The following is a 23,667-nucleotide window of genomic DNA, read 5'->3' as shown; positions in this document are numbered from 1 at the left end:
ATCATTAAAAACAAGGTGTTTATTTTTTTTGTTTTTGTTTTTTGTTTCTAAAATAGGGCAGGGTAGCAAACTGTCCAAAGAAAAAAAATGTTATTCATTTTAATTTCTGACATTAGTAACTGCTGTCATATATTGTTATTATAATTATATTTAGTGCATATAAAACAAGAGACAGCAGAGTTTGATTTCTCAATGAGAAAAACTCAATGAACTATGATAAATACATAAACCATATAATTACATAAGAATAGACCTGGAACTTAGGATTTATAGGAGGTATTTAGGTACTATTATTAATTACTGCATAGTTTGTGAGAATTTTTTTAATTTCTATTTTTTCTAAAGCAAAAGTAATTATTTCTGACTATCTGGGAAGATTGGGATGTCCCAATAGTAAAAGGAAATTTATTTGAAAGTGTTTCATTGAGAAGAGTTAATTATTTTAGGTACTATATTTAAAATGTATCCCTCTATTGACCAATTCAGTAGTGAAGTGTTCAGTACTGAAAATTGATTTTGGAATTGTTTTAAAGAAAATGACAAATAGAGTTGTAAGTGGGATATGGAAAGTTGACCTTCCAAATTAGATTGTGAATATTTTTCCTGAAATAGACACCAAATATTTGCTCATTTTGATTGATAGCATACATTTTTATAGCCAATTACTTTCAGATATTTCAAATATTTAAAACAATTGTGATTTGGGATTGTCAACCACATGTCAATTAGAAGATAGATGATGTGTACCAAAATAATTAATTTATTTTTAAAATAATTGATTTGTAGACTTTCTAGGGATAAATAGAAAGCAAGACCATTTATTATTAAATCTACTATAGAGCATGACTATCAATGCAAATCCCCTTCATAAAAGAGAATGCACATTTCATTTTCCTAGAGAAGCAGGGAAGGCATCCAGCTTACTCAAAAGTAGCATCATCATTAAGAAATAAGCTCAACAGAATTTGGTTAGCAGAGCCTAACCTTTTTATCCTCACTAGAAAGTAATAACTGATCCTTTAAAAAATCACACCTGATTACCTGGGTCTCAGAGTAATATTATAGTAGAAGTTTGCATGAGACTCCATTACCTAGGGTCTATAATGAAATCATACATTTTGGCCTGTACTTGATGCCTGTCCCTGGAGAAATGCTGAAGGAACAAATTATCTAATGGACATACTGCCAGAGCTCCTGATAAAGAGGACAGTGGAGCTTAAGGAAATGGCTATGTCTACCACCCACCTATGCTTCAAGTGAAACACTGACATAAGAAGCACTGGCTTGCTGACGTCAAGAAAAGTCCAGCATATGTGACTGAATAAAATGTCTCTCATAATAGACACACTGCTGGCCTGTCTTCATTATTCTTGAGTCAATTTTAGGCAGCTTTTGAACTCAGAAAAGGTCAAGGTAACTGAGGACCTCTCCCAGACAGGGGACTGTAGGCCATCTTCATTATACAACCATCCCAGACACTTCTTTGAAAGCATCATTGGAGTAATTTTCTGGTATAAGTCACATAATATTATTGCCAAAGATACCTATAATCCATGATTTAAAAAATATATTCTTATTTATAAAAAGTCTTATAAAAATGCAAATTTTAAAGTTTATTTTAAGTGTATTTCTCTGGAGCTTTTGGAATTATAGGATTGGCTGACTTGGTTTTAATATTCACTTCTACCATTTTCCTAATTAAATTTTTTTCTTCTTTCTCTGTATACCAATATTCTTATTAAATCCAACCACTAAGAGACCTATTATGATGGTTTTATATTTTTTTAGCTTTATTCACTGAGAATACACTTTGTTTCAATAGTATTCATAATCTGTTTGAAAAGGTTTTTTTTTTTTTTTTTATTGTTGACTCTATTACAAATGTAAAATCAAAGAAGAGTCATTGGGTATTGAATGAGAACAGAAGATCCTTAACATAAATTTGGCAAGATTTTCCCAATTCTTAGAAACACTTCAAGATGAGGCATGGAAAATCAATCTCATGCTTTTTCTTTAGTAAATAATCATTTATGACATAGACCAATCCATCTAAGAGACCATAGCAGAAATAAAAGCATTAGAAAAAAATAAATGACACCGTTCATTTTTTTTCCTGAAACAGGGCTGGGTAATTGTCCAGGGAAACATGCTACCTCATTTTCTGGCTCTGACATGAGTCACTGCTGCCGTATGGCGACATAGCATATCTATAATCATGTTTGGTTTATGTAAAATAAGAATTTGCAGAGCCTGACTTCGCAACAGGAATTGCAGTAAGAAATTAAAATAATGGCTCTCATGGCAAAAGACTGCTGTGATGACAGTAAGCTAATTTTCCAGGCTTGAGAATTTAAAAAATTGTTTTGACAACCAACAGTGAAAAGCTTTCATCCTTATTTCACTCTTACACTAAGTGCCAGGTTTTTATGCATTCATAACCGTGGACTTCTTCAAATGCAAGAATATTAACATTACTGATTTGTTTTCCATTATCACATAAAGGCTCCTCACACTTCAGAATGTCCTATACACTGTGTTTAAGATTCATTACAATAATAATAAACCTCGGAGTGCAGTTGCAAGCTTTATGGTGTCAGCATAAAAAAATGAAGAAAATAGAAAACTATGCACAATCTACAAAGAGGAAACAGGCGTAGGTGAGATATTCTGTCATTTTTCTGGTGCTAAACAAAATCATGTGTGGAGTCTCACACTGACACTTCACCTAGTAGAGGAATGTTTTCACTGTAATGGATTTAACTTGATATATTCCCTTTCTTTTTGCAGTGCTAAATCTGCAAAACACAGTGAAATATATGGTAAAAGTGTCCAAATTCCCATCAATAGAGCATAATAGACTATTGCAGTATTTTATTCTGGCATCTCAAAATGTCTGTCAGGATTCTATAATTGTTCCATATTTTACATCAGAACCTATGAATGTCTTATCCACCTCATAACTGAATGTTACCTCTGATACTTGCAATGCAACATTATGAAAGATCAAAGAAACAAAGATTAGCCATGCTGACATGAATACAGTCTTATCCCTCCTCACTACGCATGATCACCCCCTGCATCTCAATATGGATAAGTAGCCAGTGATGCCTACACTACATACAAAACTGCACTGACAACAAACATGACATTTGAGCAAGAATGGAAACTGTGCTTACATGCATAGATTATTAGTCTGATGCATAAAACATAAAAGTGTTAATCTGGAACATTTTAAAACCAAATGTACAGAGTTGCTGCATGGTAATTACCTATAATTAGTCAGAAGTGTACGTGGATTACCATAAAGGCATTATTTTTACATAATCAAACTGTTTCTCCCACATTAGTAAGTACATGTATACACAATTGCAGGCACACATTTTAATAGCCACTGTCCTCACTGAATTCGAATGGATTCAAGCACAAAGGTCATGCATGATTCTTATCTTCCCAATGTGCCCAGTCCCTCATGCTTTTAATGTCAACACATGTTGGGTCATCTCATCTATCCCATCTTATATGCCTTCTATACATTCCTCTCCCTTACCCCCTTACCCAGGGGACCTTGATCTGTAAGGATGTTTAGGAGGCTTATGTATTAGAGTTGTAAATTGGCCGTTCTGAACATATAACTGCATGAACACCATCCTGAACAACGGAGGAAATCTCACCCAGGCAATCCTGTTAACTAGACCACAATACTGGAATTGGGTACTGGTCAAACATGTAAGGCAACAGGAAAGGTTACTAAGACACACGGTGATATTTGGATTATCTGACTATTCTCTTTTATCTCTCTTAAAAAACAACCAAGGTGGTGAAAAGCATCCCCCTACATCATCCCTTTTCTCTAACTGACTGAAACAAGCTCTTGACAAAAGGTACTTCTCGCTCTGTCTGGGTGAGCGCTGTCACGCCTCAACAGAGACAGGAGGCAGTGTCTTCCTGCGTCACATGCTTCTCAGAACTGCAGGGGGAATGTGTAGAATGCAGTTTTGTTCTAGAAGACATTGGTGGCTTAAAGAAGCTTTCCGCCATCAGCCACTTTATACATTCTAAATTGAAATGCTTAGGGTGCTCTAGAACTGAGCTATTATCCCAACTTTATGGATGGAAAACCACACATTTAAAAAGTAATTAACTTATGCAAAGACATGCAGGAAATAAACTGTTGTTACTGGGATTTGAAATCTAAATTCTAATCATATGGTTAAAGACCATTGAGCTCCCATTTCATTATTTTTAAGCACTTACTCTATAGTTTTATAGGTTAAAACATGGAGTTAAGGAGTCAAATTCCATACATAGCAAATGCCATCAAGTTAATGGGTGCATTCTCTTTTGTGATCATCTATGTTTGGTTATATAAATGCAGAGTATCAGTGTCCTAATTTCTTTAACAAATGCTTTTTATCTTGATTTCCATAGATAGTTTGTTTTTAATTATGGTTTTTAATTTCAGTATTATGTTTTGAAAGGAGGTATAAGTACACTTGTTAAGAGCATGGGATCCAAAATCAGACTTAGTTCCTGGGTTCAACTCCCAGAGCAACTACATAAAATAAGTGTGAATTTAAGCTAATTTCTCTGTGCTTCAGTTTTCTCATTTGTAAAATAGGGATAAGACAATAACCTCCAATTGGGTTAGTAGTAATTAAATCACTTAATATATGTTAATCTCTTAGTATATGGTAAAAGCTATTTAAATGTTTGTTATTTTTAATTTTGTGAAATTTCTAACTAAATCAAATTATTTGAGTTTTCTGGCCATGCTCTCTAAAATCAAATAAAACTTTGGATAATTTATTTCATATTACTTATAATACTCCCTTGAAAAGGCTTCTGTAGCCAGGCCGGCATGGCTCAGTGTTTGAGTGTCGACCTATGAGCCAGGAGGTCATTGTTCCATTCCCAGTCAGGGCACAGGCCCAGGTTGCGGGTTCGATCCCAAGTGTGGGGTGTATATCAGGCAGCCAATCAATAATTGTCTCTCATCATTGGTATTTTTATCTCTCCCTCTCCTTTCCTCTCTGAAATCAATAAAAAAGTATATATGTAAAAGGCTTTTGTAAACAAATGAGGTAGCAAAAATGAAGGCCAAGTTACAAGGCTCACAGTCTTTAGAGTTCTTTGACTATGTTAGTATGCTAAGTCCTCTCTTTTTTCATAATAAAAGATTGTGGAGTTGGGACAATTTTCATGTAATGTCATAAAGATGCCACATTTAACCAATTTTTGATAATTAAAAGAAGGATGTGTGAAATTAAAAAGAGAAATTGGAAGACCCATCACCATAAGAAAAAAAAATGGTAATGTGGGTAAATTAGTCTAAGACATAATTTGTGATCTTTAATCTACTAATGCACGTAGACGTATTAAAGAATCTGAGAACTTATGTAGGATACAAACATGTGTAGCTTTTTTAAGGCAGCTTTTTCCAAATGTTATATGTATGTTGAGTGTAGGTATGTGTGTGTAAACTTTAATGCAATATTTATTAACTACACCTATGAAGGATGCATTTTGGGAAATACTTCTTAGTTTAGATTTATATCTACATTGAACAGATAGGTTTTCCTGAGAAATGAGGTAAAAAGTAATAAAAAGCAACAAATTGAGAATTTGCTTAGTGAGAATTGCCTTTCACTAAGCGCTTTACTTACTATGCATAACAACTCAAAGCCTAGGTACCATCCTTCCTCTCATCCCATAGACAAAGAAAGCTTAAATATTTACCCTAAGGTCAGATGGCTAGTAAGAAATGGAATTTGAACCTGAGCTGTCTATCTGCAGTCTATGTTCTTGGGCTGTGTGCCCCATTTCTTTAGGTAAGGAAGACAAATGGGAGTCCATTGATGGACTAGAGATTCAGTAATAAGTTAAAGAGGAGGGCGATCTCAGGGCCACTGTTGGCTATCTGTAAGGAAGTTAGGAAGCCTGAAGAATTATAATGAGAACTTCATAGTATCTTTAGAACTCTGCGACTCCTTTGTTTATTATTTGCAGTTTTAATGCCAGCAAGAAACAGATTAGATAAATATGTACAAGTATGTGTGGTAGCCATCAGGAGGGAAAATTGATGAATCTATATTGAGCACCTCCTAAGTGCATACACCTGCTCCTCATTGGCATGGATTACCTCACCTTACCCCATAACCCTGTAATATAGGGACTATCCTGCTTATTTTGTAGAAGAGAAAATTGAGGCTAAAGATTATTAGGCAACTTGCCCATGATTCAATTAATAAAGTAGAAACAGAAGTGACTTTTATATTCCAATAACAGTGATTGAAAAATTTTCCCTGTAACATTGCCTGAGAAAGTAGAGTATGTACGAGACCATGGTTGACTCATGACTGAGAAAAAAACTCAAAAAGTAGAGAAAGTGTTAGCAGCCTACAAAGGAAATACAAGTAGATTTTCTAACTGGAATGGGTAAAGGTAAAGAACAGGGTTGCAGCCCGGCTGGCATGGCTCAGTGGTTGAATATCGACCAATGAACCAGGTCACAGTTCAATTCCTGGTCAGGGCACATGCTCAGGTTGCGAGTTTGATTCCCAGAGTGGGTCGTGCAGGAGGCAGCCAATCAATGATTCTCTCTCATCACTGATGTTTCTATTTCTCTCTCTCTCTCCCTTCCTCTCTAAAATCAATAAAAAATATATGTTTAAAAAAGAACATCCCTTTTTTTTAAAAAAAAAAAGGGGTGAGAAAACATTTGCATAAAGAAGACTCCTCCTCAAGCAGATAAAATGCAAAAAGACAATCTGGAGGGATTAATTGCAACATGACAGTCCCTTTCTATAGCTGGTGCAGCAGCATCCCAGGATGTACTACCTGGCACGATGAGCATGGGTTGGATCTCAGATTTCCTTTTCTGCTAGATGCCTTTGAAAGGAGCACAGCCTGAAAACCTTAAGTAGTGACCCTGGATATGAGGAGCCAACTTAATATTGAGAGGTGAACCCAAGGACTTAACCACAGAAGCACCAGCCTCCATGACAGACTGCTGGAAGCTGCCCATTGTCTTCACTAGCAGAGAGATGTGGACAAGGAGCCCAGAATGCTGGTGAACCTTGAGCCCTGGCAAAGGTCAGAGCTATGCACTGACTGTTTAGTCGAGACAATGGTAGCTGAAGCAATTTCCCAACCAGATAGTCATGTAAATCCTTACTGATAAGATAGTCTGTCTGTCACTGGAATTGCCTGCCTAAGTGCTATAGGTGTATCCCAAACTGAATAAAAGGATGGCAAGGCCTGAGCACAAGTGGAGTCCTTCCTCTTGCGTTGGGCTCCTGCCTGGCCCCCCCAATTTCCAAATTATTATTTCTTGTCTCGTCTCTGTCATTTGTGCATGGCCCTTCTCCAGAGCCTGAACCCTGAACCACGCAGGACGTGGGTCATCACAATAGACCCCTTTCTTGTCTTCCTTTCAGAGCATATAGACAGCTTCTTACTATAGATGCTTTGCACAGCTCCTAGTACTCTCTCCTATTTGGTATATTTTAAGGGTGAAAGCAACCACATGAGAATAAAAGCTAATTTTATATTGGAAAACTTATTGTGCTTTGGAAAAAATGACCTCAAGTGCACTCAGTAAGCATTATATAAAATCATAAATCTTAGCCACTGCTGCAGTTTAGAAACTACACAGTATGTCTGCATACAACTGCAAATCCATTCTGGGGATAGTTTTAGTTGCTATAAGAGGCATCTTTGGAAACATATATTTAAAGAAGCAAGGCCAAACCCGAAAAGCAAGGCAGCCAAACCACATCACTTAACTGGTCATATGCCTGCCAAGTTTTATAGATATGCTAAAAAGGAACACCTTTGTAATTTACATCTAGGTGTTAATTAATCATAGATTCATTGAATGTTTATCTCTCCTGTTTTAATAAATACAAGTGCATATAACACTATACTAGTATTATGGAGCCATTTTAAATCAATTGCTTTCCCCAGCCTAATTACATGACAAGTTTGCTTCTTTATGCCTTATAAAATCTTCACTCAGTCTTTCTCTCTCGCTTATTCTTACAATACTCATTATTTTTTGAAATTCACACTGGATCAAGCTATTTTATCAAAATTTGTCATAGATTTTTCAATATATTCTGCTGCCTGGGGTACTGAATTTTATGAAACATTTCTCATGAGTAGAAAACAAAAACAATTGTAAACAGAAATCAGATACAGAAAGCTTTAGATTATTGCTAGGAGGGTGTTGATATAAAAGAATACCAAGTTTGTTATTAAGATCCCTAGAACTAATATAAATATTATTATAATGCTAATTAAATCAGATATACAAAACAGGTCAGCATCACTACCAATCTTTGCTAGTTGATTATCATATTTATTAATACTAAGAAAATAATAAATAAAATGTTAATAAAATATAAATAAAATCTAGAACATATGTATAAATTTATCTTCAGATTTCAGGCATGCCCACTTATATTTTCTGTGAGAGATGCTGGGGGTATCAGTAATAGCATCTATTAATAGTTACCAATTCATTTTGGCATATGTCCTATTTATTCCATAAGTGTTTCAAAATAAGTATAAAGATAACATTTCTATTTTGTTAAAAAAAAAAAAGAGTTTCCAATATTATACTAATAAAATATCAGAGAGAAAATATAGGACATATTCTGGTCAAATTCTTATAAAGGAGAGACAACTCATAAATAAATCATCATTTTTGTCCTAATTATTTATTCCAAACATTTTACATCCATTAAAGTAGGAATTGCACATACATTTCTTCATGCATTTCTTCAACAGTCTTTTTTCAAAACACTCACTTTGTGCCAAGTACTAAGAATAAGAGTAGAACCTGACCTCTAGAAGGCCGTTACACATCAAATTAGAATTCAATAATGTAAATGGCATAATAAAAGGATTACAAAGTGCTGAGGGAATATGGAAACCTATTATAGCTGAGGTAGAAGAGAAAGGCCGAACAAGAAGCACACATCTTTGAACAAATTTCAAATAATTTTCACTTACCCAGCACTAATATCTGCAAAAGCTTTTAGTTACTTTTTATAGCTTGTCCTTTTAAGTAAAGCTAGAATGGCTTCTTCATAAATATCTATACAGTTCCTGAGTGTTACAATTTTATTCCCTAAAACCAGAATGTAGGGCACACATCTTCAAGATTATTGCCATTAGATTGGGATGTTTACTTTAAATTGCATTATAGTATGTCTAAATACTTCCAGAGCATTGTGGTGAGAAAATATTAAAAATAAGAAAAAGAACAAAAACACCCTTGCACTATGGGTTAGTAAAAAATAGTATCAAACGTTTACTCCCAATATCTGGAGAAAAATTGGAAATTACCTAAGTGCCGCAATAGAGGCAGGGAATTGCACTATGTAAACCCGTAGAGCCCTTTCAGGTTACATGATTGTGTTTTTGTCCTGTGCATCATTCTGAGACGTTAAGTCGAAGGTCTAAGGGTTTACTGTCCCTCCCTGATCCCACACCTCCCACGCCCCTTTCCAACAGACACTGAGTTTTAATGGATCTTTTCTTACTTTTCCCAAATGGAGCTTAGGGAAGGTGATCCTTGCTTGTAGCAGAGGCAGGACTGGTCTACCCTTCTTCCACAGGGCAATTTATCACATTCTTGCCTGGTGTGCTCAAGACTTTAGGTAAAAGTGGAATTATAGAATATAATGGCTAAATAAATACTTTAACATATCTACGTCAGCTTGCTGCACACACACACATGCATACACACAATAAAGAGCTATAGTAATAGAAGTCACAAATTTTATCTGGTATGTGACAATCATAAATCTCATGCAATGTCATTTATGCAACTCGTTATCGCCAAAATTATTACAAATAACTACAATGAGATCAGTTTGTCATAGTAGTAATATCAAAAGACATGTGAATTACTAATATGCTAGCTGCATAATTATTATCTTACATGAGAAGCTTCTAAAATACTTGTCAATATTTTGATAACAAAAACAGCACAACAGAAAGCAAACTTCAGTGACTCGGGCCCTCCTCTGATGGCTGCACCGCCATTTCATGATGCCCTCACGTGAGCAACTGTCTTAAGGAGTCCTGCCAGCAGGAGAAGGGAACCGAACTCTCACCCTCCACCTTGTACTTGACCTGAGAATGACACACGTCACCTTCACTCACATATTACTGGAAAGTCTCAGAGTCTCAAATAACTACAAGGGGGTGAAAGCCCAGAGAAGAAACAGGAATCTTGGTCTACCACATATTCTTAACAACAGTAACAACAAAAAACACACAACAAAAAACATTTCTTTTTGTAACCTGTTTCCCCTCCACCAACCTCAACCTTGATATTATCTCATTGCATTAAATATAATTCTATAGTGTTTCCAATAAAGTTTTTAATAGACCATAAATGTTCTAACAAGGCTTCTCCTCTACCACCAGTTCTTGCAGAAAATTTGATTGGTTCCTATTTTTCAATAACATAACATAACATAACATAACATAACATAACATAACATAACATAACATAACATAACATAACATAACAACACAATGCTCTAACACAAAGTCACTTGAAGTGAAAATCTGATGTCAAAGCTCATGTATCATGGTCAAGAAGGAAACGAGGTTATTTAAATCATTAGGAATTTTTTTTCCTGTTGTTACTACAGCATAACTTAATCCTGACTAATGTATTCAACTTACTTGTGGCAGAGTGCATTCCAGGTTCACTAGCTTTAAAATCTCAGTACCTCCTGTACCACTAGGATTAGAATAGTATTTGCATTTTCATTGTTTTAAAATGACTCTGATATATCAAAAGCCAAGTAGTATAAAATAAATAAAGGGAGAACATAAAAAATATTGCCATATTCGTTAAGAAATCAAGAAAGCTGATCCCTTAAGAAATTAAATGGGAGGCTAAAAAGAAATTTTCTACAAGCAACTTCTTTCTGTTGTTGCATTTTGCTTTCCTGCCTCTGGAAACTTACATTTCTGAGAGAAGATTATTGTATTCTTATTGGGATGGAGAAGGATGGCTGATGAGAATAAGGAGCTGATTTGATGGAAAGTAAGGGTACAGTTAATGTTAAATTGTCTGGCTAATAAATATTTTGGGGGACAAAATAATTTTCCCAATAAAGTTTGTTGAGTTTTTTGTTGTAAGAAATAAAATAAAATCACGTGTTATTGTAATCACCAAGTCCTATTGCATTAAATAAATATCCTAGGAACCTACTATTCTAAAGGAATTCCTTCCAAAGAAAGTATTGTTGAAGTTTGAAACATAAACCAGGGCAAATATGAATAATCTACTTTTGCTTAACAACTTTAGTTCAGATTTTCTATTGAGGGATTTACTACCTAACTATTATTATGATCATCCTCTTTGACCCAAGTCATATTTAAGTGTATATGCTCACTGCTGTTAGTGGTGCCTGACAAACAGTTGAGTGGCGTAGTGTCTGATAGTATTTCCACGGCAATTTTCGTTGTGGTTGATAAAGCCAGGCCTCTAGGGTCCAATTTCTGAAAGTCATGGGGGAAAACAGGAGTTGGAAAATGAACTACTGGAGATATATATATATATATATATTTTTTTTCATTGTTGCAAGGAGACTATTTTAGAGAATAATGGTGACAGGGATAAAGAAAACCAAGGACAAGCAGCCTCAAACTGTCAAAATCCTAGGATTCTTGCAGCTGATTTCCTGATATATGACAATGACTTATGCCAAAAAAGAAGAAAAAAAAAAAAAACATGGAAGAATAGTTTATTTCCTCAAAGATAATGTCAAAATATCTTTGGGTAAGGAATGATGTGGATGGGATTGTTCATCATTTTCTTTTATCTTTAAGGACAGATTATGTTTTCCTATAAGAGGGTCAGAACACCCTGTCACAAACCTTCAATTAAGTATTTACTGACTCAACATTGAAGACTCAACATATACAACTCTTTCATCTGTAGCATTAAGTCCAATGATTAAGTACTTTCTCTATGCAAGTGGCACAGCACTTGAAATTTTACTTCTCACAACTACCCTGTAATGTTATTATTGTTGTTGTCATTCTGTACAATGAGAAAAGTATCTCAGAGAAGTTCAGTCCTTTGTTCAACATTGCATGACTCTGAAGTGGGGTCACAGTGCTTTTAGATCTACTTGACTCTAAGATATATGTGCTCTCCATTATAATGCAGCTGTCACTCTCCCTCCATCAGAGGAGGGAAAACATCCAAAACCAAACACACACACCCTAACTAATGGAAGAGTAAATCTGAGAGGAAAAATGAAAAACTTAAAAGTAAAGAGAAAGAAAAAACATGGAAAGATTGCTTGCTTGAGTTTTTTAAATGGGAAAGGGGAGATGAACAATTTTGTCTCAATTTACTACATTAATCAAGATTGATTATCTTATCTCCAAAAAAAGCCTACTGGATGGGCATCAGCTGGCTTAATCAGGAAGTGGTTGGAAAAAATTTATGTGGGAAAGTCACTTAACACAGAAATAATTCCTGACTAATTTTGAGAAAAAGTAGTTAGAAAGTACTGACTAGCTCCTTTCTTCAAATATTTAGTATAATTTTATTAAGAAAACATCTTTTAATTTCCCATACAGTTTATTTTTAATACAACTAAAGCTTAACCAAACTTTTAGTGTAATCTTTTATACAGAGCCTCACAAACTGCAATGCTATTCATTTTGCATTTGCTATATGAGGATTTTCAATTTGGGCATAAAGTGTCATTCTGGACTCAACCCGTGGGAAAATCCTGGATTCTAGTGCTGTTTGGGTTTTTGTATATCCTTTATCTTACCTGCAAAATGCAGAGAATTAATTTTTTACAGTTTTTGTGAACATGACATTTTGTGAAAAATTCTGTGCAAAGAAAAATGGCGGTTATAATTTGTGCACTTCCATCTTGGTTTCTCATATCAATAGAAGGTTCAACTTGATTGTACTCATTATTATTCACTTCAGTGATTCTTCTAAGTTTGTGTCCTCTTTAATCACTCCTTTCTCAGGTGTAATTTGACAACTGAATGAGAAGCATTTTTCTGGGTCTCCACTTTTCAATCTAAATTTGTTGTAATAAAAAGATCAATTCATTCTGCAGATGAAGTGATCCTAGAATTTAGAATAAAAAAAAGATCTGCATTGAAATCTTTACCTCTGCTACTTCCCAGCTGTGTGATCATGGGCAAGTCAGATAGCCTGTCTGAGCTCCTGTTTTCATATATAAAATGGAGACATGAGAATTCAGAAAGATCATGTATTTGCAGAAAATGGTATGTTAAGGTTAGATGCAGAATTTTTTCCTTGATTTCTATTAGTTTTCCATTTCTGCTCTGAATCTAGTAGATGTGCTTGCTCCTATGTAATGTTTTGGTACAGGTCTGATGGACTGGCATGGATTAAAGCAATGGTCAGTACACAAGGTGGATGGAGCAGTGAATACACAGGTTCCCCTGAAGGAGAGGCGCATGCCAGATTTCCCCTTTTTTGTCTCAAGTGCTGCTCAGTGTGTCTGAAATTGACAAGCCAGTTCCCTGTTCAGCATGACCAGCTGTGAGGGCTTAACTTGTTTTGTGCAGCCAAAAGCAGAATAGCCAGGAAAACAACAGACCACAGCTGAGCTCCCAAGGTGACATGGAGCATGTACTTGTCACAGCAGCCCGATTTCTTATCTTATGCTCATTAGTTACAGATACTGTGTGTTTACCTCACTGAAAACAATGGGTGTATTGTTTTTACAGATTTATTTGATGAGGTACTTGTTCAACCAATATTAATTATCACATTAATGTTAAGCCCTCTTCTTGGCACTGAGAATTAAAAAACAACAACAATCAAGGTCGCTGCTTTCCAGGAATATCACATTTAGAATGAAAGAGGAACAGATACATAACTGGCTTTTATAGCCATGATAAATACTAGCTGCGTAGTAGGGTATGATTAACCCTACCCACAGTGTAGAGCAGGCAGACTTTTCAGATAAAGTTAATTTAGTTGGATCCAAATTATAAAACTCACAGTAAGGGAACAGGAAAGCTAAAATTAAACAAAATGCAAACGGGCTGGGTTTCAACATTCTCATGGGCCAGAAGATAATTCGGTTGCTATGAAGAACCAGAACAATGCATTTCAAATAATTTCCCCTTTGCTTTTTCCTGGATTCCCAAGGATGCTCTAATGTGCACACCTTCTCTTAAAATAATTCCCTACCAATGTGTAACCAGTATAGATCAATTTTCTGGAGCTAGCCTTCTTCTAACCCATATGTGCTTATTTTAAAAGCTGGGAAGAAGTTGTAAAGTTTATTTGCCAAAAGTGGTGATTCATCCTGCCCAAACACTGGAAAGGTTGCCACAGTTTTTCGGAGGTGTGGAGTGGAGGGACTCTTTCCATGAAACACTCAAAGTTCCTTTAGTTTCAACTCCCACTTTCTTCAAACTAAACCTGAAGGAATTGAAATGTTCTCCAACGTTTAAATATTAAAAATATACTTCATTGCTTTAAAGAATATTTGCCCCTGACTGTCAGTACTATAGCTGTACACCATCAATACTGTCTAGGAGCTTGGAGATCTAAAGGAGATGAGTGGTAGTGAGTGGTAGGAAGCAGAATTAAATCAGGTGGAAATGGTTCATCCTATATAATAAAAGCCTAATATGCTAAGTGTCCAGTCATCTAGTCATCCGTTCAACCAATCAAAGTGTAATATGCTAATGATATGCTAAGGACGCTCAACTGCTCACTATGACATGCACTGATTACCAGGGGGCAGACAGTTGACCGGTTGACCAGTCACTATGACGTGCACTGACCATGAGGGGGCAGATGCTCCGACCAGTAGGTTAGCTTGCTGCTGGGGTCCAGCCAATTGGGACTGAGTGAGAAGGGCAGACATGCCCTGAAGCCCTCCCGAGGTCCCTCCCAGGCAGGCCAACCTCCCGTGTCCCTCCCTGGCCCTGATCATGCACTGGTGGGGTCCCTCAGCCTGGCCTGTGCCCTCTCGCAATCCAGGACCCCTCCAGGGATGTTAGAGAGCCGGTTTCACCCAATCCTGCAGGCCAGGCTGAGGGACCCCACTGGTGCACTGGGCCTCTAGTTACATATAAAAACATCCTTGCTTAAATGGAACCCTAGAAAAATATTTCTTTTCAAAAATAGGTTTTTATTGATTTGAGACAGAGAGGAAAGAAGAGGATAGAGATAGATACATCGATGAGAGAGAAACATCGATTGGCTACCTCCTGCACTCCTCCTACCAAGGGTAGAGCTGGCAAAACGGGCATGTGCCCTGACTGGGAACTGTGACCTCTTGGTTCAGGGATTGACACTCAACCAATGAGCCATACTGGTTGGGCCTAGAAAAATATTTCTACAGATAAATGAATATATCTATTCTTGGCAAAAAATGAAAAATTCAATTTCTAATGAATTCTCTTTTGCCCCTAGCTGCCCAGTTGTTCAAAGCAAAATTTCACTTGGGAGCTCAGAATTGGAAGGCTGTGTAGTTCAGTGGTTAAGAACTCAGACTTGGATTTGGGTTCCCTACTTTCCAATGCCAGCACCAGTCCTTATTGTGTTCCCTTGGGCCATTTAATTAATATTCCTGGTCTTTAATTTCATTATCTTTACAATAAGGACTACAATAATAATGAATAATATTTCAGAGATTAGACAAGTTAATATATGTAAAACACATAAAGCTGGACCCACTGTAAGCATTCAAAATTGTTACAACTTCTTTAATTTATCACCTTCTTCCTTTTTTTCTAAAATTGTTTTTTGTACAGTACATAATTCTCTACACATCTTCAATTTCTTTTTGAAATATGGAAAAGACATAACTGTAATAGCAAAAGCACTAGCTACAGACACCAATAGACCTGGCCTTGGGATCAGGATCCACCTACTCCGCGTGGCTTTGGAGGATTTATACAATCTTTCTGTCCGTTAACCGACCTCTGAAATGTCTCCTCAGGGCTATTGATGTAAATAAAATCACTAATGTCAGTGTTGTTCAATAGTTGGCTGATTCTCCCACTGCCTCTTTGCAAATCTCATTGATTTTTTGAGGTTTCCTTCAGTCACAAGGTGGGGACCACAAAACCCACCTGGCCTGGGAGAGGGCTGGAACAGCTGCAGTTGATTTTTGGGTTCAGGCTTTCAATTAGCCTTAAGGACCACTTTCATATTGAAAATTTCAAACATGCACTTTTTGACTACATGGGAGGAGAGGTAGGAGAGAGGAAAATGACTTCAGAGCACAGAAACCTAAATTCAAAAAACTGAATTTTGCTCTCAGGAAGGAATGATGGCAAAGAGACACCCTGAGGTGAGTGTTTGGGAGAGGAAGCAAATACAAAATCAATGGCCCAGTTATAAAGGGGTTTTGTGAGGGAGGCAAGGCATCAGTAACAGGAGGTAAACAGTAACTGTATTCAGAGTTTTTCATAAAAACTCACATTCTTCACAACAACCTATGAAGTACATGTATAATTACTGCCCTCACTTTACAAATGCGGAAACTAAAGGATGCAGAAATAAAGTAACTTTGCCATGTCCACACCCAGGCCACCTGGCTCCTGCGTCCATGTGCTCTTCATGCCCATACTGACACCATTGTAATTCCGAAGCAAAGGGAAGGCCAAATATTATAAGCCTGTCAATAGGGCTGCTTAACCAGGAAGCTAAAGCTTGACACTTCCCAGGGAGCCACTGGTCTCTTCCCCGCAGAGCTTTGCGGGGAAGGAACTATACAGAGAGAACAGATGCATGCCCAGGAAAGTTGGGGGGATGTCAGTAAGGTAATTGTCAGTCACACTTGGCACCAGGTCATTGGCCTGAATGGGCGTGGCCACTGCAAGGACACAGCATTTGGAATCCTTAGCTCCCAGAACAAAGAAGCACGCTCTTCTGCTCTTGGTTCCTCCTGGTTCCTCTTGGGTCTCTTGGGATGCAATCACTTGACTCCCTTGCATTCAGACACATGGCTCATGGCCGTTTGGAAGCCCCCCCACCCTCACCCCCCGCCACACACACACACTCGGGACTAAATGGATTGCACCCAGCCTGAGGCTCAACTGGACCCAGCGGCAACATGGAACAGACACTCCGGACACTGGTTTTGCTTCTAGCTTTACTGAAACCCAGCTACACGTCTTCCGTGACTGGAACGGGACTTCAGAAACACAGAGATGTAATTCCACACAAATAAAAATCACTCATCCTTCTGTGTGAGTCTCAGAAAATTATTTTTCTCGAGATATTTCAAGGACCCCACCCCCAGCACCCAGTGGGGAAGAGGACACCCCAATTTCTCTGAAAACTATATCATGTTGCCACTACACAGATACAGATACTTTGCTACAACTGCTGATCGGTAACTAAGACACCAACCATGAACTCCAACAGCCAAAGGACGGACACCAGAGACTTTTATTAGAAATAATGAAAGTGGTGTTTTTCAAACTTATCCAATGATAATCATCGCCTGGGGTGCTTTTTAAGCACACGGATTCCAGACACCTCCCCAGACCTGGAGAAACACTATTTAGGGAGAAGTCCAGGGCTTCTATGATTGACAAGTGCCCCCAGGTGATTATTATTATAAGGAGAGTTTGGAAAACACCAAAATAACGTGAATAATGAAAAGTCTTAAGGCAGTGATCCTTATACTTTAATATGCACAGGAATCACCTGGAGATCATGTTAACTCTCAGCGAAGGGGCCTGCTTTTCCTCAGTTCTAACAAGCCTTTGGGTTATTCCAGTGCTGTTGGTGCACTGACCACATTTTGAGAAGCAAGGCTCTAAGCCAGTGATGGGCAACCTTTTGAGCTTGGTGTGTCAAACTTCGCCAAAAAACTGAGCATAACTCAGGTAGTGTGTCACTTTGAGGAAAAAACTAACACCAAGACTCTAGTCGCAAATGTTTCATCCTCAGGAGCAGCAAATGTTTCATCCTCGGCATGCGGCCGTGTGTCATCAGAAATGGCTACCCGTGTCAGTGCTGACACGCGTGTCATAGGTTCGCCATCACTGCTCTAAGCAATGACTCAGCAGTTTGGATCTGGGGCTCATTTACTGTTAGCCATAAACTTGGCATTTTTCTGAGCAAAATATTCACCTAGGTGGTAAAAAAAATGCAAATTCCAGTGACCACTCCTATAGATTCTCATTTGATAGGATGCAGGAAGTTATCAGAAGTCTGCTTTTTTATCAGGTAATCCCAAGTGATTTGATTCTAATGCAGATAGTCCTCAATCCCACTTTCCATTGATATACGCTGAAAATGCTGTAGAAATCAAAGCACTCTCAAGGTGGAGAGGAGAGCCCTGTGCCATTATAGAAGCCATTCAATCCCTTGGTTTTATCACCCATAACCTGGAGAGGACAATATGTGCCTTTATAGAGTTGTTAAGATGAAATGAGATAATACATGAAAGCAAAGAACAGCTGAGCCACTCTATTCAAGGGGTCAACAGAAACAGGATATGGATCCAGCAAAGAACCACTTTTGGCCAAAGCAGCAGAAAAAACTTTCCTATATTTTTTTGATTCTTAGGCTATAAAGGCAATTTACAAAAATCACTACATTCACTCTATCCGCTTACTGTCTAGGCAAGGCCAATACCTGTCTGTTATTATAAAACGATAGTGTCACTCTCTGTGCATATTTGTATGCATATGCTTGTATATATAAAATATATATGCTTGCAGATATGAAATATACACCTATGCATATATAGTTAAATTTTATAGATTTCTTGAGAATCTAAAGACACATGTAATATAGCTAACCTTTAAACCAATGCTAATGTAGTTCCTACAATATGACATTTTAACAACACCTTTTAATAATGCATGTTCTTAAATGTTAAGCTGATTCATATGTTATATTCCCAACTTTTAAATCTCAAGTTCTACTTAGAATATCAATAGAAATATGGAAAGATACAGAATTTTAACGTGGAATTATAGTGGTCTGCTGTTATTACTGTGTCCTAATCCTGCTTGGAAGTTTCTTACTTTTTATAAAGAAAGAAGGGTCTTCAGATGCTTCCTCAGATCATGCCTTACTGGATTAAAAGAAAAATAAAAAAAAAATAAAAAACACACTTTCAAAGCACTATCTTTCATAGCCTGTGGCAAGGACAAGGCTTAGGTTGACACCTATTACAGAAGCAGTAAAAATATGTGGATGAAAAAGAAAACCCACATGCTATATTGCCTTTGGTGTATCTAGGTGTTTTAAAATGTGGATTAGCACACACAACAGTGCAAGTATACAAATCACAATCAAGTGAATATATTTTTCATATGTTTAATATTCCATAGTTAACAGAGGTTTTTGTGGACATGTGTCAGTGTGCGGTATATGTGTTGAATTGTACAGGGTCATAATGTAAAGTATAAGAGGCAGTGTGTTCTAACACATTGTGAAAGAGTGAACCATTTGAATGAGGTGTATAAAATTAGGTTGCTTATAGGTAATTAGGTGACTAAAATTTTATTTGGATTATTAATTATATTATGACATTTCAAAAATAGATCTCTTTGCTTTTCTTAATATATTTTTATTTATTTCAGAGAGGAAGAGGAAGAGGAGAGAGAGAGAGAGAGAGAGAGAGAGAGAGAGAGAGAGAGAGAGAGAAACATCAATGATGACAGAGAAAGAATCATTGATTGGCTGCTTTCTGCACGCCCCACATTAGGGAAGGAGTCACAACCTCCGGGTTCATAGGTCAATGCTCAACCACTGAGCCAGGCTGGGCATCCCTTAACTTCTAAATGATTTGACCAAGATACATTGAAAGTTAACCCAAAACTTTCTTTGGTTTAAGGTCTAGGGTTATGTTCACTTTCAACCTAAAATGAGACCCATGTGAGAGTAAGGTATTTAAAGTTAAACAATATTTGTTGAAGTTTTATGAGGGTTATTTTTCCTTCTTTTACACTTAAGGAGAAAGAGTCAGTGTAAATTTGGTAGCATATTTCCTTTTGAAAACTAAATTATATTAGACTTGGATTATAACTGGAATAATGTAACACAAGTAGGGCTATTGACAGTATTTACATTGAGTTACTTTTTCTATTTAAATTTTCTTTAAATATAGAAGAAAAATGTGTATCATAAGTTGGGAAAAATAACGTGTGTGTGTGTGTGTGTGTGTGTGTGTGTGTGTTCGTGTGTGTGTTTATCTCCCAAATAATTATGTTCTAGGGTTAAATGGAGCCATCTTTAGCATACATCACCATGGAATAATTGATTAATTACTCATTGAAACATACAACATATAGGGGAGAAAAGTAGTTAGAAACAATAGATATGGATACATTTACATTATGGCTTATTGGGGAACAAAATATTACTTTCTCCATATTTGTATCTATAATTATCAGGCTTAATATGAGAGACAGAGTTCAATAGAAACTAAAACAATTGCTTTTTCTCATTCCTAATTTAAACCTTAAAGCCACAGGAGGTTTGCGGTTACATACTGAAATAGCCACATCATCATAACCATCTCTCTATTTCTGTGACAAAATGAAGTCTGAATTAAATCATATGATACATGGCCCTGGCTGGTCTGGCTCAGTGGATAGAGCATCAGCCTGTGGACTGAAGAGTCCCAGGTTCGATTCCAGTCAAGGGCATATGCCCGAGGTTGTGCGCTTGATCCCTACTAGGGGCCACGCAGGAGGCAGCCAATCAGTGATTCTCTCTCATCATTGATGTTTCTCTTCTCTCTCTCTCTCTCTCTCTCTCTCTCTCTCTCTCTCTCTCTCTCTCTCTCACTCTTTCTCTCTCTCCTTTCCTCTCTGAAATCAATAAAAACATCATATGATACATGGATTATTAGTATTTCTGCTTCTATTCTTGATTCACGACAACATGCATATAAACCAATGGTTATTTATCTTGATAGAATTCAAAAAGTAGGTTTCATTGATTATGAATATAGGTGGCAACTCACAGTAATATTAATAATGTCTATGTTTTTGTCACCAAAATAAGTCACAGGTATTTTTATATCACATTGAAGTTGCCATAGATATTTTGAAATATCATTTGTACCCATATTTCAAAATTACAGTGTTAAATGCACATACTGCTAGATTTTTTTATGAATCACATATTCTACTCTATCAACAAGTTGTGAGGTGGTTTACTTTGTGTTCTCTACACATTTAATGTTATGAACATTAAAACATTCATCTGAAAAAGTCCATATGCTTCACCAAAGAGATTCATGGCACAAAAATGTTTAAAAACACCTGTTTTTAGCATGAATCGGGTCACATCTTGTCTTGAAAACCCTCCAATGGTTATGGATTTGCTTAGAGTGAAGTAGCTGTGGTCCTTTGATTTCCTCTACTTCATCATTCTGTTTCCTAAATATATGGAGTATGCTCCCAACGCAGAGCCTTTGCACTGGCTGTTCCCTCTGACCTGAATTATTTTGCCTCATGTAAAATCATGTTGTACTCACTCACCTGCTTCTAGACTTTTGTCAAATGTCATTTCACTCAAGTCTATGCTATTTTATTTAAAATCACATCCCTAGACAATCTCATTTTCCTTACTCTGCTGATTATACCCCATAATTTGCTATTTATTTCCCATCTACCCTCACTAGAATGTAAACTTCCCTGCAGCAGGGGTCTGTGTGTGTGCTTTTTCTCTTTTGTTCAGCAGAGTATCATAATGAATTGAAGTGTTCAGTAAACTCCTATGAAATAAAAGAATAAAATATAAAAATGAATGACACTTTCAGTATGGTTGGAAAACAAGGTAAACTGCCCTACGATGGTAGGTTACCCACTCACCCCTTCCCCTTTGTTTTTTTACAAATGCTAAATGTAGGGCCTGAGAAGTTAGACAGAAAGTTGATACTATTCCTTTATCATGTTGGTTGACTAAGCGTGTCTATAGATGTACAGTGTTCCCCCTTTATCTGCAAGGGTTACATCCCAAGACCCCCGGTGGTTGGCTGAAACCTCAGATAATTTTGAACCCTATATATACTATGTTTTTTTGTATAATTTATAAAGTAGGCATAGTAAGAGATTAATAGGAACAATGCAATAGAACAATTATAAGAATATTCTGTGAATGTGGTCTCTCATCAGACTAGCACAAATTTCTTTTTCTTTAAAATTTCATGGATAGAAGACTTGTTTATTGTAGATTTTAGCAACCTCAGCATACGTTTTTTTCTTTCCTTATTGAGACCTTTCACCTTGTTATATAAAGGACGCACTTACGACTTCTCTTTGGCATATCCCAATTGCCAGCACCACTACCGTTGCAGGTTAGGGCTAGTATTAAGTAAAATAAAAGTTATTTGAACACAAGCACTGGGATGCTGCAACAGTGGGATCTCACAACGGAAGCAACAGCTACTGAGCGACTGACGGGCAGGGACGACTAGTATGTACAGCATGGAGATGCTGGGCAAAAGGGTGATTGACGTGGGGCAGGATGCATGGGATTCTGTCCTGCAACTCGGAACTCCTGCAATTCAAAACTTACGAATTGTTTATTTCTGGAATTCTCCATTTAATATTTTCAGAACGCAGTTGTCTACAGGTAGCTAAAATTGCAGAAAGCAAAATTGCAAATGAGGGGTGAGGAGCTACTGTATTACTTTCTTAGAGCTGCCACAACAAATTAACCAAAAATTTGGTGGCTTTTAAAACAACAACAATTTGTTCTCTTACATTTCTAGGGAAAGGTAGTCCAAAATCAAGGTGTTAAAAGGCCACAATCCCTTGGAAAGGCTAGGGGTGACTACTTCCTTGCATCTTCTAGCTTCGGGTGGCTCCCAGGGTTCCTTGGTTTGTAGCAACAAAACACCGTTCTTCTTTCATCTCCGTGTGACCTTCTTTCCCTGTGTGCTCAAAGCTCCCTCTCCTTTCTCTCAAAAGGACACCAGCGCTTGGACTTAGGGCCTACCCTCAAGTCAGGATGATTTCACTTGACATCCTTAATTATATCTGAACAAGCCTGTTTCCAAATAAGGTCACATTCACAGACACCAAAGTTAAGACTTAGATCTTTTGGAAAGGACAATGTACTATAGAAGATAAAAAATGCTCCAATTGTTGGGCCTAACAGAACCCATTAGATATTTGTATTTACCTTGTCCTCAGTGAAGGACCTTATGCCTTTTTGATATTCTTCTAGAATGATATGGCATTCTAGAAAATTCATTATTTGGGAGGATGTTCTAATTGATTTTGAGGAAAACAAAAAAAGGGTTTATTATTACTAAAAGTGCTTTGAAAAGTTTCAGTTGGAGTTAATAGTAGTGTTGTGAAGCAGGACTTTAAAGCTCTACATAATTAAAGTGACTAGATGCAAAATCACCTTTAGCCTTCAAGCTGAAAGCAAACTGCAGACCAAGAAAGAACTATGACTTCATACTTTTCCCCACTGGGGAAAAAATTAGAGATATCTAATGAATGGATGCCGCTTTCTCCCTATAGGTTCAATAGGTCAATTGTGGCTAGCCACATGGAGATTAGAGTACAATTCGGGTCACCCTCCTGTGAGACTTCCAATGGCAATGATTAGGGAAGCATTAAATTAGAGGTTAAGTGCTCAATGGCTGAAGAAAGCTTCTAACATTTATTGAGTACCTCCTA

The sequence above is a fragment of the Eptesicus fuscus genome, chromosome 15 (genome assembly GCF_027574615.1).
Source record: "Eptesicus fuscus isolate TK198812 chromosome 15, DD_ASM_mEF_20220401, whole genome shotgun sequence".
NCBI lineage: Eukaryota > Metazoa > Chordata > Mammalia > Chiroptera > Vespertilionidae > Eptesicus > Eptesicus fuscus.
The sequence above is the reverse complement of the archived record's forward strand: the minus strand, read 5'-3'. Positions refer to the sequence as shown.